The 19,073-nt window shown below is 39.0% G+C and overlaps 1 protein-coding gene across 1 annotated transcript in view; it reads left to right on the top strand.

The window, feature by feature from the left end:
* The first annotated feature begins 8,390 nt into the window (after positions 1–8,390).
* LOC139450681 (sodium- and chloride-dependent glycine transporter 1-like) overlaps positions 8,391–19,073 on the top strand; it is a 32,679-nt gene continuing 21,996 nt past the window's right edge. The window contains exon 1 of the mRNA XM_071232487.1: positions 8,391–8,426. The gene's annotated coding sequence lies outside the window, so the exon portion shown is untranslated. The remainder of the gene's footprint in view (positions 8,427–19,073) is intronic.

The raw sequence follows: 19,073 nt of genomic DNA, 5'->3' as shown, positions 1-19,073 counted from the left end.
TTCGAATTTTAGCGCTTTTCTATTTACGACTGTGACGTCATATCCTTTGAGGCACAATGAGCGATATGACGTCTTAATGGTGACGTGCGATGTAGAGCGAAAGCCTTGCAAAGCTTGCTTTGTTTTCTTTATGGATGCCTACCTCATGTTAGCTTACCAAGTTGCCGTGCCTATATGCTTTCAATGCCTGTCATATGTTCAAGTGAAGTATTACGGTGTAAACAAACTGCTTGAGTATATACAGCGCCATATTTTGACGGTTATTCCGTAATTCAGATCGATAACCCACTCAAAAGACTGGACTCAACCAATGCCGCTTCACTCAGTATATTTTTTTCCAACACCAAAGAGTTCGCGTTTTATTAAGTCATGGTAGAATGGAGACAAACATACTGTGTTTTCAATGTAGAACTAGGTTACCTGTAGATTTAACCGCGCAAATGTAGCATTTAAAACCTCACGCTGCGCGTTCGGTTCGAAATTCAATTTAGCGCGGTTAAATCTACAGGTAACCTAGCTCTACATTGAAAACACATGATGTTTATCTCCTAATCATCAGCACCAGTTGCAATATCATGAGCTTGTGCTGCATCACGTGCAGCTCATGTGGAGGAAATACCTCATTATGATTATCACCACTGTCAGAATTAAAATTCACCTTTTCTTCTCTTGATGATACTTCTGAAACTTTCGATATATAATTAGACGAAGAAGAATGTTTAGCTAGAGTTTCACCCAACTTTTTTGCAATATAAGATTTTTCAGCTAGTAACTCATTGCCATCTTTGAGATGATGAATACTGCATTTGGAACCTTTCCCATTGATATTTTTGGATCATGTACACTATCTTTGACAAAGGCGTGCGTGAATTATTTTGGAAACATATTTTTCCAAATCTGACGTTTATTTTGTTTAAAAGTTCGTCGAGCCTTGGCACAATTGATTTTTACATTACGCAAATAATGAACAGTAGGATGGCGTCGGAAGTATTTCTCTGTCTTCTTCCTAGACTTCCTTGTCTGTTTTCAGTTGTCAGTAAACCATGGCTTACGAATATGTGAGTTCACAGAGGACTTAGGAATAGTTTCATCACGTATATGTTTCAGTTTGTCAGAGAATAACAGAATTGGGTTAGAAGCATCAATAAAAAGACCTTGTTGCTATTTTTCAGTACAGTTGATCTGAACGGGAGATATATTGCTGGGTCCAGCAAATGTAGCACCAAATCCCTGTCTCCAAAATTAACCATAATCCTTAATACAATAAAGGTATGACTTTCGTGATACGCAGAGAAAAAAATTATTTAAGATAAGTGGAATTAATACCATGTGGATTCTCAAAAACTCAAAGTATTTGCTGGACGTTTTAAAACCTCAGAAAAGAACCAGGTTCAATTCTGACAAAGCATTTGATGTTTCACCATCAATGCTTCACTTTGTACACCACAATCCCGCATGGCAAACTTAAGGAAAACTTCATTCCTTCATCCATGGGTGTTTTGTTACAAGACGTGGTGGCCATAGGTATAGAGCTTCAGGTCAATTTGTCAAATATGAAAGCAAATGTTATTTGAAGTTTACTGAGAAAACAATATCTGAAATGCTGGATTTCCTCACTGATAACATCTATGTAAAATTGGGGGTTAACACATTTAGGCAAGAACTAGGTATCCACATGGGCACTAATTGCGCTCCACTTCTTGCTGATCTGTTTAATCATGCATATAAATCAGAATTTTTCCTCGGGAAGTCTAAACAAGGTAATTTGGCCAAGACGTTTCAGGTATATCGATGAAAGTATTTCCATTGTCATAAGACATTTATCCCAAAAGCAGAGCTCATTTTACGTTTCCAACTGTATCATAAACATGTGTGAAATGATCTATACTGAGCCGCAAAAGAAACGTCACCCCAAGTAACATTGCATGAAAAGTTGTCATTTAAATATCGGGGTAAGTTTTGTCAAAGTTTTCTAAAATTTAACATTATCTTGTCCGGAAAAATGAAATATAAAACCAAAGCAGATGACAATAAAACCGAACGCTCAAACGCATCACGGCAACGGCCATGGTAACCCGATGCACGTGAGTTCCGTGCAAATTGAAATGCACATGCGTTCCCCCATTTCGTGCCCTATAAATATCCACCCAGATCGGATAGCATTCCTTCGTTATTGAATTGCTATCACATGCCAAGATTGACAAGAAATCAGCGACACCAAGCGACACGATTGCAAGCTGGACAAACCGCCCGGCAAGTAGCCATTGCATTTCAAGTCCACATAAGGGCCATATACAGGCTCCAGCAACGGTACCAGACCACCTACACTACAGATGACCGACCAGGTAGTGGAAGACCAAGGGTCACCACCCGACATCAGGATCGTCAAATTGTGCGACAGCATCTCCAAGATCGCTTTTTTACTGCTGCAGAAACTGCTCGCCAGACCATGGGGGCACACCAGCGACACACCGTGCGTCGACGATTGACAAGCAGACACCTCCACTGTCACAGGCCACACCGAGGACCCATTCTGACACCACGTCATCGCCGGGACCGTCTTCACTGGGCAACACAGCACCAGCATTGGCGCCACCAGCAGTGGAGAAGGGCGCCACCAGCAGTGGAGAAGAGTCCTCTTTTCAGACGATAGCCGTTACTGTATCTCAACAACAGATGGAAGAGAGAGTCTAGCGACGCCGCGGGTAACGTTATTTGGATTCTTGTGTTGTTGAGAGAGACTCGTGGGTTGGTCCGGGCATCATGGTGTGGGGGTTAGTCGCCTCTTACGACAAGCATAGTCGCCTTTTACGCTTCCATGTAGTGTCCTACACTGCATGTTAATGGCATTCTTAAGGAATGACTCCAATCAAACTAAATGGTCAATGGTTCTCCGCCTTTCCGCCTGTTACAAAAACTGCTTTGAATATTTGTTATGAGATCATATGGCTCTAAGTACAATGTTAATCTATTATTGACCAAGCATTTCATGGTTTTGCAAACACAGCTGGTCAATGAAATAGGTCGATAAGGTGAGCTATCGGAATGATCACGTCTAAGTACGAGTATAGGAACACTTATAGCATCACACCACAAAGAAGAAAATTCTCCCGATGTCCAGATTTCATCAAATATTATCCAAAGGGTTTCCAAACAGGATTGCAGTATTCATTAAAGAGTTGTTAATTAGAGTAGATACCTCTTTATTTTAATTTTGAACCGATATCAAACTACCGTATTTCCTCTATTTGACGCTACGCCGTCTATTAATTTCGCGAGAGCCCTTGACTCGGAGTGTATTAGAGGCCTGGCTGGTATTAGAGGAAATAAATGTTCGTTTTTCAGTTTATATGGGGGTGATCATTTTTTATGAATCGAGAGCGGAAGGCCCGGGGTCTCAGTGGGCTGACACTACAAATAGGTATCAGTCCGGACAAGTACGCACGCACGCACGCACGCACGCACGCACGCACGCACGCACGCACGCATGCACGCACGCACGCACACAAACTATGCAATAATCTTGGAAGCGATGTTAAAACCCATTTCACCCCACCACATCCTCACTTCGACAAGGTATTTTTAATAGAAAGCATTTGTAAATTAGACTATGACTTTGCACTAATGAAATGGGTTGACAATGATGCACGTGCGCCAAAACTCCATCGCGAATATGATGTTTACAATGCGCGATACAAGGTTCTATGCTATTTCAGGAGGTCCAAAACGAGTTTTATTTATCAATCGCTTGTGCGCTTATACTACACGCACAAGGAGGTACGAGGAGATATGGAGCCCTGAACAAGGACAAATGTGCTTCCAAAGTATATTTTAGGTTTTTTTCTCTTCAATTGTTAAGTATCTAAGTATGTGCTCATGTTATGCCGCTTCCATTGCGAGCATACACCACTAACATTTATGAATAATTTGATCATGTAGAATATGAATATTGTAATAATGAATCATAATCATTCAAGCACAACTTTTTTTGTTTTTTGGGAGACTAGATGTTTGTTTGCTTCGTCTGGAAAACCAGATATGTTCTAATTACAACTATGTTCCTAAATAGTATATTTACAAAATAACACACCCTGCTACAACTGTTTTCAACAGCATAATTATTTTTTTAAGGCCAGAACGTTGGGTTATTTGGTGAAAGTCGGTGGAACTTGATATGCTATCAAACTGGTTACGCTCCAACGCACATTAATGATCACAGTCTTTTTTATTTTTCAATAAGTGTTGAAATGAGATATGTTTCTCTATTATTTCTGTCGAGCGGAAATAAACATCATTACTGTGTACATATTTAGTCATACATTTTGTTTAAGATAAATATATATCTCCAACAATGCGGTTTTGTGAAGGCTCCAATTAAACCACGCACGCTGGCAATGTTTGAGTGCGAATATGTTCCAATCCCCATTTAAAGAACGTCAGAGAATATTTTAACTCGAATGCAATATGTTATGCATTGCCCGTTTTTGTTTGAAAATGGGAAGAGTTTGGAACATCACCTTCGGTATAAGGTGTTTAGGAATTCTACATTCTAACGAGTTAATGTTCAATAGTGTCCATTCCAGCTCAGCTAATGACGTTACACCATACAGTCCCTCAAGGGTCGGAAGCAACAGACAGGAAACACCAAGGGTTGACTACGTTCAAAAGGGCCCAAGGTAACGTAACGTCCGCAAGATAATCATATCCGTTTGGTTAACCTGCGACATCAGTTTCAGACTGCAACTTTGACAGTCAGCATCACCCCCAGTGACCATGACGTCCAGCATGCCAAGTCATCGGACTGCATGGTCAATACGACACATGAGGGTCAGGTTACAGTACTGGGGGATAGTCAAAGTTTCATATTGATAGCAGTATGGCCGTCAGAGTGTTTATCAGATTCGGTGGTGGGAGCGTACGCTTAGGGGAGGCATTACTGCACACCATATGACCCGTCAAGTCGTCATTGATGTCAATGTGACAGGCAATATCAAGTTATTTCTACAGGGGAGCACGGGTGGCCCAGTCGTCTAAAGCGCCTCGATTTGCTGTGCAGAGTTGCGTCCCTTGGGCACGCCAGAAACCTGTGATTGTGGGTTCGAATCCCGGTTCTCCCCGATTATGTTTCTAGGTTTGTCAGCACCATACACGGGCTCGTGTGTTTCACCGAAGTGGTAAACGTCTAAGACCTGCACCACTTCGGGCTTTCCTCCCACATTAAGCTGACACGCCGCGATATAACTGGAATACTGTTAAAAGCGGCGTAAAACCCAACTCACTCGCTCACTATTACTACAGTCTTAAATACGAGTACACACAAATATTATTTCATTGATTTCTTTTATGTTGTCACCCAATGCCACTCAACCCTCTCATTGTGAATAGCCAATCTAATATTGTTGATTAATGGCTACAGTTCAATTAAATAATTTAAAATAACGAAAACAACATTGAATATAAATGTATCTATATGATACATATCTGTCACAGCATCACCCCCACCCCACAGCCATCTCGCAACCAACCGTTGAGTCATTGTCAAACACATGAATAATATCAGTCAACTTGTTGAAGTTCGCCGGAAGTTCGATAGGTTCAACACAACTGGGGGCGGTCAGGTAGCCTAGTGGTTAAAGCGTTGGCTCGTCACGCCGATGACCCGGGTTCGATTCCCGACATGGATACAATGTGTGAAGCCCATTTCTGGTGACCCCCGCCGTGATATTGCTGGAATATTGCTAAAAGCGGCGTAAAACCATACTCACTCACTCACTCACTCACTCACTCAACACAACTGTGTTATTAGTAGATTATTAATTAAAGTATCTGAAAAAGGCAATTCAAGCTTAAGAATATCCGAAAACACTATGCAACAGCTTGTGTGACATTCGTTTGCGTACTTTCATAAAAGTCAGGTGATAGGCGTCCTATCGGATGTGCGTTACATTATTGATCTTCGTATTCATGTGGGCAGTCAGAACAATAAATGTCGAGAACTGTTGCTGATTCTTAGTTACAACAGATTCATATCATTATCAACGCCAGAAAAGGTAAGCGACATCTTTCATTATTTTGAGTCTATTAATCTATCTACTGACAGTTCCTATTCTTATTTCAGTAAAAGCGACAAAACAATTTCCATTATCACCTTGTATGATTCCGACTGAATTATAGACTATCAATTGCAAATAGTAATGATATCAGTTGGTCGCGAAATAGTGAGCTAATCCTGCCCCACCTGTGACAGCCTCTTCATTCTTTTCTTTTCCATACTGTGCAGTTAAAAGAATTGACAAAACACAATGGGATTGGACAAAAGTGACCCAATTACGCGATCCTCTCCTTACTGGAATATCAAGACATTGACAGCAATAATTACATTTACACATGTTTGTCTTCAAAACATCAGTTTCAAAAGTGTGTACATGTGGACAATGGGTGGTGTCACTATCATTTAAATGTGATAGCTGTGGCAGTTATTGTCGTTTGGATTACTTTCCTGTTTGGATCCGTGAAGACCCGGGTGGAAAATAGGTCCCGACATGGGTACAACGTGTGAAACACATTTCTGGTGTCTCCCGCCTTGATATTGCTGGAGTATTGTTAAAAGCGATACTTGATTATTGATTATGTTATTGCCTCATCATCGCTTTTTGAGTACAGGAGTGATTTTACGATACCGTCACGTACTGAATCGGCACATCTTCCGCTCACGTTGAATTAAGCTCGCCTCACGTGGGCCGACAATTATCCGATGAAAGTAAATGTGATAGGTCGTTTAAGTTTGTATGGGATTACGACAAACAAGAGCTCTTTCGATGAAACTTTTGAACAGATAGTGTCCCAAAATTACTCAATAAATCTGTCTAAATAGCGTTTAACAATATTGAAAGCAGCCTAGATTATATCGAAGAAGCGATATGTTTGGCTGGTGCCGATATGAAACGACAAGCCCGTAATGTAAAATCAGATATTGTTGATAATAAATGGTTTGCGCTGAGTGTGAGAAACTGAAAAGGGTAAGATGCAAACTTCTAAAAAGGTTTAGAAAACAGAAAGACACAAATCCGCTGGATGAGTACAAATACATTCTGCAGACAAAAGAGAGATACATTTTATAAACAAAAACAACAGTGTTTGGAAAAAAGCATGTATGATTCTAAAAGATTCTGGTCTATCCTCAAAAGTGTAAATAAAAAGCACGCATTTAGAAATAATATTACCACCAATAATTGGTACCAACACAAATCTTTTGTCATCTCCCACCATTGAAGACCAGTCTGACGCAGAGCCTACAGTACCAGATAGATCCGCTCGATATGACACAAACAAAAATGTTACCGAGGATATTCTTGATTCTCCAATAACGAGGGATGAGATTTTAGACAGCATATATCATCTTAAAGTAACAAGGCAGCTGGTATAGATGATAGTATTCCTGAATTCTTTAAACAGTCTTCAGATTTACTTCTTCCATACTTAGAATTAATAAATAATTTGATATTCGAAAATGGACATTTTCCAAATTCATGGTCGATTGGTATTATCGTCCTAATCCATAAACAAGGTGATATTAATAACGTAAATAATTACAGAGGTATTTCCCTTTTAAGCATAGTCAGTAAGATATTTACATATATCATTAACAAGAGATTAGTGTTCTGGGATAATGCTATGGATAAAAAAAGTTGAAGCCCATGCTGGATTAAGAAAAGGTTATACAACTATTGATAATATGTTTATACTACAAAAAATCGTACAAAAGTATCTAAGTACAAAAGGTGGAAAGTTCTATGCTCTTTTCTTTGACTTTGCAAAGGCATTTGACTCTGTACAACGACATAAGTTATGGCCACTTCTGTATTCCCATGGTCTTAGTTGTAAAATGAGCAAACTTCTATGTAATATTTATGAATATTTAAAAGCATGTGTCAGAAATAACCGAGAACTGACTGAAATGTTTGATAGTGAACTTGGAGTGAGAAAAAGGCTGCATACTAAGTCCTTTTTTGTTCTCATTTGTTATAAATGAATTAGCAACACAAATTCAAGATAAGTGCACAAATGGAATTCAACTACATCCTGACATGACACAATTATTTTTACTATTGTTTGCGAACGATATTATATTATTCATAAGTAGTATTGGCGGTGTCCCGCTATAAACTCTCTCCCCCGGAGAATCTGTTCTGAAATAAAATCTCCCCCGGGCGGATATATTTCGCGCACCGCTCAGTATAAAGTCTCCCCCCTGATTATTCGGTTTGTTGCAATGAAAAATTTATTCCAAGATATGCATACCGATTTCTCTCGTGATATTACGAAAGATGGTGTTGATTATCCTTTTGATGATGTCACATGTTCTATCCTTGACAGCCGTATAACTGAAGACGAGGTGTTGCAAGCTATCAATCAATTAAAAAACTGTAAGTCGCCAGGAAATGATTCTCTTATTTCTGAATTTTTCAAAGCATCAAGTGATTTAATAGTACCATACCTAACAACCTTGTTTAACATGTTATTTGAAAATGCTTCGTTTCCCGAGTCGTGGTGTACTGGTGTTATCATACCTCTGCATAAGAAGGGCGATTACTCAAACCCCAATAACTACCGTGGTATCTCCTTGCTCAGCACTTTTTGTAAACTTTATGTATCTGTACTTAATTCAAGACTTACGTTCTGGTCTGATGCGTATGATAAAATTTGTGACTCTCAAGCTGGTTTTAGGAGAGGTTATAGTACTATTGATAATATATTTATTCTGCAGTCTGTAATCCAGCATTATCTGTCTAAGAAGCGTGGTAAATTATATGTTCTTTTTGTTGACTTTAAAAAGGCTTTCGATTTTGTAAATAGATCTAAACTTTGGCTAGTTCTTAAATCCAGAGGTGTGTCCCCAAAAATGTTAATTGCATTAGAATCCATCTATTCCTGTGTTAAAAGCTGTGTTAAGATCATAAATTGTTTTACAGAATGTTTTGATTGCCCTGTAGGACTTCAGCAAGGCTGCGTAATGAGTCCATTCTTATTTTCTATTTTTATAAACGACTTAGCTTTGTATATAGAATCAACATGCACTCCAGGTGTACAGCTACACCCTGACACTGTACAGATTTTTCTATTGTTGTTTGCTGATGATGTTGCACTTATTGCTGATACTGTGTATGGCCTTCAAAAACGCATAAAAGCTATGGAAAGTTTTTGTAGTAACTATCATCTAACAGTCAACTTGGATAAAACTAAGGTAGTGGTATTTAAAAACGGGGGTATTTTATCAAAATATGAAATGTGGTATTTCAAAGGTCAAAAACTTCAGTGTGTAAGTTCTTATAAATATCTCGGTACCATTCTTTCAAAAACTCTCTCCTGGTCTTTGCATGTTAATAGTGCTGCTTTACAAGCTAAAAAGGTCCTATTTGGTGTCATGAAATCTCTAAAAATGCTTCAACCTCTTCCTTATGACTTGTTTTTCAAAATTTTTGATTCTAAAATATCTCCAATTCTTTTATACGGTGCCGAGATTTGGGGTGTAGATACCTACAAAGAATTAGAGCAAATCCAGATACTAGCATGTAAACGCTTTCTTGGGGTTAAACAATCTTCATCAAATCATGTGGTTCGGGGGGAATGCGGAAGGTATCCTATGTACATATGTGCTTATAAGCGTGTAGTTACTTATTGGTACAGAATTTTACATTTGCCTGAAAATAGATTAGTTAAGAAATGTTATAGATTATTATTACTTGATGTTAATAATGGTAAGATCAACTGGGTCTCTAAAATCAAACACATTCTCTGTTCGTTTGGTTTTGGCTACATATGGGAGATGCAATTTAGTAATGATAGTAGAAGCTTTATCTTGGAATTTGTAAACCGTTTAAAAGCCTCGTCTGAGCAAGATTGGCATGCAGCTGTTTCATCTAGCACTAAATCCCAGAGTTACTCTCTTTACAAAATTTCATTTGGCTTAGAAAGCTATGTCAAGGTAGTAAATGTTTCAAAATTCAGAGCTGCTCTTGCTCTGTTGAGATGCTCCTCCCATCGGATGCGAATTGAGACCGGTCGAGTAATCCTTTGACTCTTGAGAAGTCAATTAACCAAGTGACACTGAGTTACGTTTGAGACGAGCTTGTTTATTGTACATGTAACCCCCAAGCACAAGTTCGTGGCTTGTATAGAGACCTTGATTACCTATTACGAGAACACAGGCGATCTGGACAATTTGGATTTATTGTTTAAAATTCAAACCTCAAAATGTAGTAAAGTTCAAACTTCCATGACAGACTTCCAGTAAGAAGCTGGTTTCAGTTATACGGAAATTCGTTTATACGGACGAATTGTGAAGTGACGCAAGTGTCCGTATAAACGAGGCACGACTGTATTAAGGAAATTAGAGAACAGAGACTGTGTTTGATGTGTAACCAGAATTTTATTGAGGACGAATATCATTTTGTGCTTGTATGCAATACTTATAATAATTTAAGAGCTGAATACATTCCTCCTAAATATTTTACAACCCCTTCTAAAAATAAATTTAATGCTCTTATGTCATCCACTAACTCTAAAATCATACGAAATCTAGCAGTCTACGTTTACAAAGCTTTTCGACTTCGTTCATTACATACAGTCTAAATATTTATTTGTGTATATGCATGTGTATGAATGTGTATGAATATGGATGTATATGTAAACTAGTGGTAATTCTTTTTTCTCCCTCTCTCTGTAAATACTTCTGTGTAATAGGCCTACGGCCTAACACTTTTTGTGAATAAACAATAATATACGCAATGAGATTTTATTCCTGGGGCGAATATATTTCTTGACAGCGGCTTACAGACATAAATTAACGAATTAGAAAAGTGCTGTGATGAATGGAAATTAACTGTAAACAAAGATAAAGCGAAGATCGTTGTTTTTAAAAATGGTGGGAAACTTGCTTAAAAGGAAAAATGGTTTTACAAAGGGGAACGCCTAGAAACTACCTCTTTCTACAAGTATTTAGGTGTATACTTTACAAATCATCTTAGTTGGTCTATGCATGCAAAGCAAGCATCAATGAAGCTCAAAGGGTATGTATTGGTGTGTTAAGACAAATCTTTACTCTTGGAAATATTATTTACAAGTCGTTCTTCAAGATATTTGATTTAAAGATAAGTCCGATATTACTATATGGAGCAGAGATATGGGGACTCAGTAAGCTTGAACAAATAGGAAAAGTTCATTTATATGCCTGTAAGAAATCCCTTGGTGTTAAGTGAGTGAGTATGGTTTTACGCCGCTTTTAGCAATATCCCAGCAATATCACGGAGGGGAACACCAGAAATGGGCTTCACACATTGTACCCATGTCGGGAATCGAACCCGGGTCTTCGGCGTGACGAGCGAACGCTTTAACCACTAGGCTACCCGACCGCCCCTTGGTGTTAAGGTTAATACACCAAGTGTTATGGTATATAGTGATTGTGACAGATTTCCAATCTATATATATTCATATCTAAAGGTTATTAAATATTGGTTAAGATTATTGAATATGACGTCTTATAGGTTCCCGAAAAAATGTTGTGATATGATGGTACTCTTTGATAAAAATGGAAAACGAAATTGGGTAACAGACGTAAAAGACTTGCTGTTTTCTGTTGGTTATGGCTAAGTATGGTGTGAACAAAATATACAATGTCATTCTTATTTCATTAGATCATTAACACAAAGACTAAAAGATATATATTTACAAAATTGGTCTCAATCTGTATCTGAATCAAACAAATGTATTTATTACAAAATGGTAAAAAATGATTTATATCCCGAGCAGTATTTATCTTGTTTAAATATAAAAAAATGTCCGAGTTGCCCTAGCAAGATTTTAATGTTGTTCACACGATTTATTTATTGAAACTGGACTTTCCCCGGGTATTAAAAGAGAATAACGCATTTGTCTCTTGTGCGCCCTAAATGACATTGAAGATGAATACCACTTCCTTCTTATATGCCCATTTTATGCAACATTAAGGGCTAAGTATATACCTGAATAGTACCATGTCAATCCCAATTTCTTTAAATTCACATCTCTGTTAAACAACTCTAAGTACTTACTTTTACAAAATGTATCTATGTACATTTATCATGCAATGAGACACAGAAAAAATATTATGTTATAGACTCTACTACTCTGAATGTACAACTCATAAATGTACTATAGGCCTGTGGCCTCCATCAGTACGGAAATATAGAAATTGAATCGGCGTAAAATCAAACCCACTCACTCACCAACAAGACAAAGCCCGACCTCACACAGCATGACTAATGTCACTCATTACTATGTTCGGTTGCTGAGTGTTTCACACTGGTGTCACCACGCCACACATCACCAACCGTTGCACTCATTACCCTGTTCGGTTGCCGAGTATTTCACACTCTTGTCACCACGCCACACATCACCAACCGTTGCACTCATTACCCTGTTCGGTTGCTGAGTATTTCACACTCGTGTCACCACGCCACACATCACCAACCGTTGCACTCATTACCATGTTCGGTTGCTGAGTATTTTTCACACTCGTGTCACCACGCCACACATCACCACCTGTTGCACACATTACCACCGTCGGTTGCCGAGTATTTCACACTCGTGTCACCACGCCACACATCATGATCACCACCCGTTGCACTCATTACCACAGTCGGTTGCCGAGTATTTCACACTCGTGTCACAACGCCACACATCATGATCACCACCCGTTGCACTCATTACCATCGTCGGTTGCCGAGTATTTCAAACTCGTGTCACTACGCCACACATCATCAGCCTAGTGGTCAAAGCGTTCGCTCGTCACGGCGTAGACCGGGTTCGATTCCCGACATGGGTACAATGTGTCAAAGCCATTTCTTGTGTCCCCCGCCGTGATAGTGCTGGGATATACCATACTCACTCACTCATTCACTCACTCGCTCACTCACTCGCTCACTCAGCCGTTGTGCTCATTCCCATCTTCGATTGCTGAGATGTTTAACTTTAAGAAATCTATGCAAACATTTTGAGGGAAACCTTTCAGAAACAAAATGCCATTTCTTTCAATGCTACACGCATACACTTTGGACATTAAGTTATAGTAACAGGATCGTTATCGTACGAAATGATTCGTAAAGGATATGTTAACCACGAAAAATATAAAGGAAGAAAAAAGTCTTCAAAAACATTTCTAGATATTGTTTGGATAGGCATGTTATTCATTCAGTGAATTCAATACATATCTGTTCCACATCATGCCACCTTCTTCGATAGCAAGGGCTTACGTTTTCATTTTGAAGATCCAGTCACGGGACACCACGACCTTTTCATAACCGTAAACACCATGTAGACGTGTAGCATTGAGTATCATCTTAAAAGATTATCATTGATTCTTGTTTTCAAATGACTCTGCTGTTTCGTATTATTAAGGAAAGAGTTGTGTCGCTTACAATTAGTCGGAAACATGAAGACCATGAATAATTTTCCGAGTTTCCCCAATAATCATTTTTGAGACGGTGAACTATGACATTCACTTTGAGAAGGTCAGGTTTGATGTAGAAAGATGTCAGATACGCTGAACCAATCCTGTGCCAAACACTATAGAAACACACAAACTGATCGTCAACATCAAAGTGACTGAACTTTCTTCCCATTGCATATATAGGTCTCAAACACACTAGTTATATTCGAAGATCTGGGGTAGAATAGGTCTTCAGCAACCCATGCTTACTGTAAAAGGCGACTATGCTTTTGTAAGAGGCGACTAACGGGATCGGGTGGTCTTGCTCGCTGACTTGGTTGATGCATGTCATCGTATCCGAATTGCGTGGATCGATGCTCATGTTGTCAATCACAGGATTGTCTCGTCCAGACTCGATTATTTACTGACCGCCGTCATATGGCTGGCATATTTGTGAGCGCGGCTTTTAACAACAAACCAAACCAAAAAACCAAAACCATATGCGATGACTTTTAAAAGTGCAGGGGAGTTACATAATAGTTTTTGACGATTGATCAATGAGGTAATAATTCAGCAAAGTTACTGTCAGTGAGATATGTGTAAAATACTTTCGAATTATATTGATATTTAATTAAGATTACTGAATGCTTGTGTTACCATTAGACATAGCAATGAGGATAACATATTCTGTTAAGGATAACGCACGCTCAACTAGACTTTCACTGCAAATAATGTACTAGCCAGCGTATGAGCCACTGTATGTGTATTTTGTGCAATTTGACCGTTGTAATGTAATGCTGGCACTTTCAATTAATGCACGATCTTAAACTTAAATCGCACAAAGTAGGTCAGTAAACTATCAATTCGAGACAGATTATCGACATTCGAAACAATAGAGTGACGTCAAAGCTGTATGTTAATTCATGTTCGGCATGTGAATCATGAATTCGTTCTCGTGAATTGTAATTGTTTACTGTAAGTAGTGCACGTACACCTACGTCAACAACCGAGACCAATAGCGGGAAGATGTGGAACATGTCTGAAACAAATGCATTGCACGACTATAAACATGTTACATACACATGTCGTCCATTGGGGTTTCAAGTTACTGCTGACAGTGAAACCTACGTTATACATATTCATAGGCTAGCACAAATCTACATGAAGGTGGATTTAACATAGCATTATGCGGATGTCAACCTTGTACGAATTGTTGTATTATTGGCATTGGACATAAGTTAATCCGTCACCGTATCCGAAATAATTTAACATGGACATACATAACTGGATCGTCTAATACTCGCTACCGTCTCAGTAGCAGGTCACATACGACCGTGGAGATGTCGACTGTCATTTGAGAAAGGCCATTAATTCAGTAACCTGCATGATTGACAACATTGAGTATACTATGTGCATTGGTGCAATCTCGTCAGTCTGCTGGTGAGTGGGCAATGTAATACACTTGATACTCTTTTTAAAGGTGTAAAGAAAGGCACAGGAAATTTCCACTGACAGAAAAACTGACAGACAAATACTGTGTTTCCGGTGAAAAATATTAGCAACGTGTGTCTACAGATCAAGGTAGGTTTAAAATCCACAAAATGTAGTTATGGTTTAACAAATGGAACGGAATGGAACGTATAAAGATATACGAAGGGATCTTACTCTGGAAATGTATTCCTGACACTCAACAGAACATGTTGGCGATGTATTGTTGGGGTGCAAACAACCGAGAAAGACGACAGGGATGTGTATTAAAAATGATCATTAATGAGTCATACCTCCAAGACAGGTCAACTATTCGATTATACGGTGTGACATGACACAATTTGAGGGAGTCTCGTCTACTCATCTCGCAGCCCCTGGCCCAATTCGGCTAACGTAACTGGTGCCCTTTGACGTCGATGTACACGTCTTCCCATTATGTCCCCGGCGTGTTCTATGGGGGAAAAGGTGAGGACTCTGCATTCTCGTTGTGTTGTGCTGCCTGAGGTAGTCAGTTACGAGACGTTCTCGGTGAACACAATCATTATCGTCTTGGGAGACAAAACGTTGACCAGCATGGAGCACAAACGGCTAACAACTTTTAGCGCCAGTATGTTGCCGCTGTAGCACTGTCCAGTGACCCGTTCCTGGGACAATATGAAGTGGCATTCTGGCAGTCATAATGATCTCACACCATGTCATTAAAGTCCCAACCCAAAGTCCGAATGTTACCTTACGTTGACGTTCGTTAAGACGCCCCCAGCATGTTCACGCCTGTCCAGAAAGTCCAGAACATAAAGTCCAGAAAGTCTGAAAATATTACATGAGACCATCGGCGAACCCAGGTTCTACTGCATCGATTTGTTAACGGTGGTACATCACGTGGTCGCCGAGCATGCAGACGATTTCGTATCCTCTGGTCAGAAAATTGAACTCTTGTGGTTTGGTGCTGGTGAACACACAACCAAAAAAAGCCCATTCCCTGACGTTTGGAATAGTGTTGATATTAATGTAAATGCACGCATTTCCAGGCATTCCAAATCATTTCGTTGTTTTGACATGAAGGCCTTGTGTGGGAAGGTACGGAAATGATTTTAGAAATGCACACTATTACATCAGTGTCCATGCCCTTCGGTGTTCCTGTGGGGTCCATGTAGGTAGCAAAGGTACTATAAGTCCCCATGCTCCCTAGTATGGTGATCTACCTTCAATTGCTGGCGATCTATAGCCCGTTTTTACAAGGTATTGTTCTGTTTTGTAATAGCTTTTTATGGTCACATACTAGTTTTAAAAATTGATATCTGTGATAAGTCTAGTAATTTTACTGTCCTTTGCGGACAGGCTTTTTATATAGACTAAATTACTGTTTCCTTAATGTATTTAACACTTTAGTCACGATATGGCCGAAATATGGCCGATGTGACTTTAAATATTAACTCACTCACTCCATGTTCCTGCCAGGTGTGTTATGTCATCTGTGAAATAAGATTGTCACCTATTATAATAGGTTTGAAATACTTAGATAAATTCAAGCCGATTCAACGAGTTGTGTGCCATTTTATTTCCTTTCTTGACCATATATAGGCATCAATGTTCAATCAAACCTCACGAATTACATTTGATAGCAAATACTTATCGACATATAACTAATTCTATTTCTGCATGAGCTCGTCTTCCCTGCAGAGGATGAACACAAAATCATAGCTCGCTAAGTATGACAAAGGATGCGCAGAACGTTAGCGAAGGATATTTAATTGCATGTGTCTATGGATAAGATGAAGCATTTGACCGAGAAATATAACGACAGAAACGTTGCTCCTTAAATGCAAGTAAACACGAGCCTTTAAGTGCTTACTTGTATGAACAACTCAAATATATTCATCGATGACATGTATGTGAAACTTTTGTTGTACTGTCACACATGAATTATTTACGCCTCCATTTTAAGTAAACGACCATACACACATATGTCAGTGAAATATGCAATATGCACCTCACATTAACTGCATGCACCTGTAGTAGATCAATTTGCATAATCATTCAAACGCAACCCTATGAAACGGTATTCCGAGCTGATTTGCCCTGCGGTGACATATTTGTCCTGCGATGACATATTTGTATTGACAAAGGAGAGGTTATATAAGTTCCTGATGATTTTAATGAATGTCATCTCGTGGACATGGCTATAAATTATACTTATGTGTGACAAGTTGCCCCAATCTCTCCGTCACAAATGTATACAAAGCAAGTGTATAATCTGAACTAGGATAAACATGCCTTTCTCAAGACTTGGCCGTTTCAATAATAAACGGCCTTGTCATAGCCCCGCCGTGTAGGTCTGTACAAAACAATGCATTGTATTAATTAATCTGTCGAATCTTCACAAATCATACTTCTGCCATATATTTCCCATATACCACGGTAGAAATTTGGATTCCGGAGGCAAATTCTGGTCAGTTAACAAGGGATTCAGCTATCCGGAAACTTGGTAATACGGACAATATTTGAGAAACACAAGTTTCCGGATAAACGAGATTCGACTGTACACCAAAGGCTGGAGCTGCAGGAATGTTGTTCGAGATACACGGAATGTTGACAATTGGGAAGTTGAAGTAAACCCTCCTGTCATAGTCTTATGGAGTGTGTTTTGTCACTCTGAATCTTTATGCATAGATCTAAATACGAGACTGATAAGGCGGTCTCACCTTTCTCCTTTGTGAGTAGTTCAGGTGGGTAAATCAGTGGAATGGAATTGTCAATTTGATGGAAATGGAACGATATCAGATTATCGATATACTTGAACCGTTAGTTAAACTTCTTGGCCCAATTACCTTGTCTTGACTTTGCCAATCCGACCGATGCAATGGGTATGCCTTCTTCTTGCACATGCTTGGGCTACAAACGTGCTGCTGATATTAACGCATATTGTGATATTGTGACGCATATTGAAGTGTTTATTGACAATGTCATTCCTCAAAATTAAGGACTACAATCTGTTCCTCATCTTATATGGGCAGTTGCTACAGATAGTAACGTACATGTGACGCATATTAAAGTGTTTATGATAATGTCATTCCTCAAAATTAAAGACTGCAATCTGTTCCTCATCTTATATAGGCAGTTGATTTTTCTAACATTAAAAAAACAACACAATTTACTGGTTCTGTTTCGTATAATTAAATCAATATTATTGAATGGCAAACACTAATACCGACGATCTTGATTGCAATGCCGTCTGCTTAAAAATGATCACTCTTCCGATTCATATGCATAAAGACACAGATCAGGTAGAGGGGGACTGGGGGGTTTATTTGGTGCTATGTACATGCCTTCTTCTTGTCTAAGGGGCGGTCGGGTAGCCTAGTGGTTAAAGCGTTCGCTCGTTACGCCGAAGACCCGGGTTCGATTCCCGACATGGGTACAATGTGTGAAGCCCATTTCTGGTGTCCCCCGCCGTGATATTGCTGGAATATTGCTAAAAGCGGCGTAAAACCATACTCACTCACTCACTCACTCTTCTTGTCTAAATGAAAGCGCACATGATTAGGCATCAAATGTGCTACTGATATTAATTTAGCTTATACGTGTACATTTACTACATTTACGAATACTACGGTGGTTATTATTATGTCATTTCGCAAAATTAAGACTATAATTTGTTCCTTATCTTAAATGAGCAGTTGATTTTTCGGATATTTAAAAACAACAACTATTTAGTGGTTCCTATATCAATATTTTTTAATGATAGCACAAATATCGTGATTGTAATATTATTCACCTTAAAAATGATTTCTCTTGCATACAGAAAAAGTCAAACATGTGCATATCCCCCGTGAATACGACGTCACCAGGCGACCTCCATTTGTCGTTGACATCCTATTGCCTTTAATCATGAATATGTTTGTGAATGTTGGTTGATTTATGTTAAAGATAGTTTCGCGCAGCATGATTACAAAAAGCATATCTTATGTGTTGGGAGAATATTATCTGCTTGTGTAAAGTGCATTTTAATATACATTTACAAGTATTAGGTTTACGCACAAGATTTTCAGAGATGTATATTACATAATACTTGGGATGAGTTACCGCGTTTCGGCAGCTTCGGTTCTGTCCCACATAGAAG

Source organism: Haliotis cracherodii, unplaced genomic scaffold, assembly GCF_022045235.1.
Source record: "Haliotis cracherodii isolate W230 unplaced genomic scaffold, xgHalCrac1.p SCAF_10, whole genome shotgun sequence".
Taxonomy (NCBI): Eukaryota; Metazoa; Mollusca; class Gastropoda; order Lepetellida; family Haliotidae; genus Haliotis; species Haliotis cracherodii.
The sequence above is the reverse complement of the archived record's forward strand: the minus strand, read 5'-3'. Positions and strand labels throughout refer to the sequence as shown.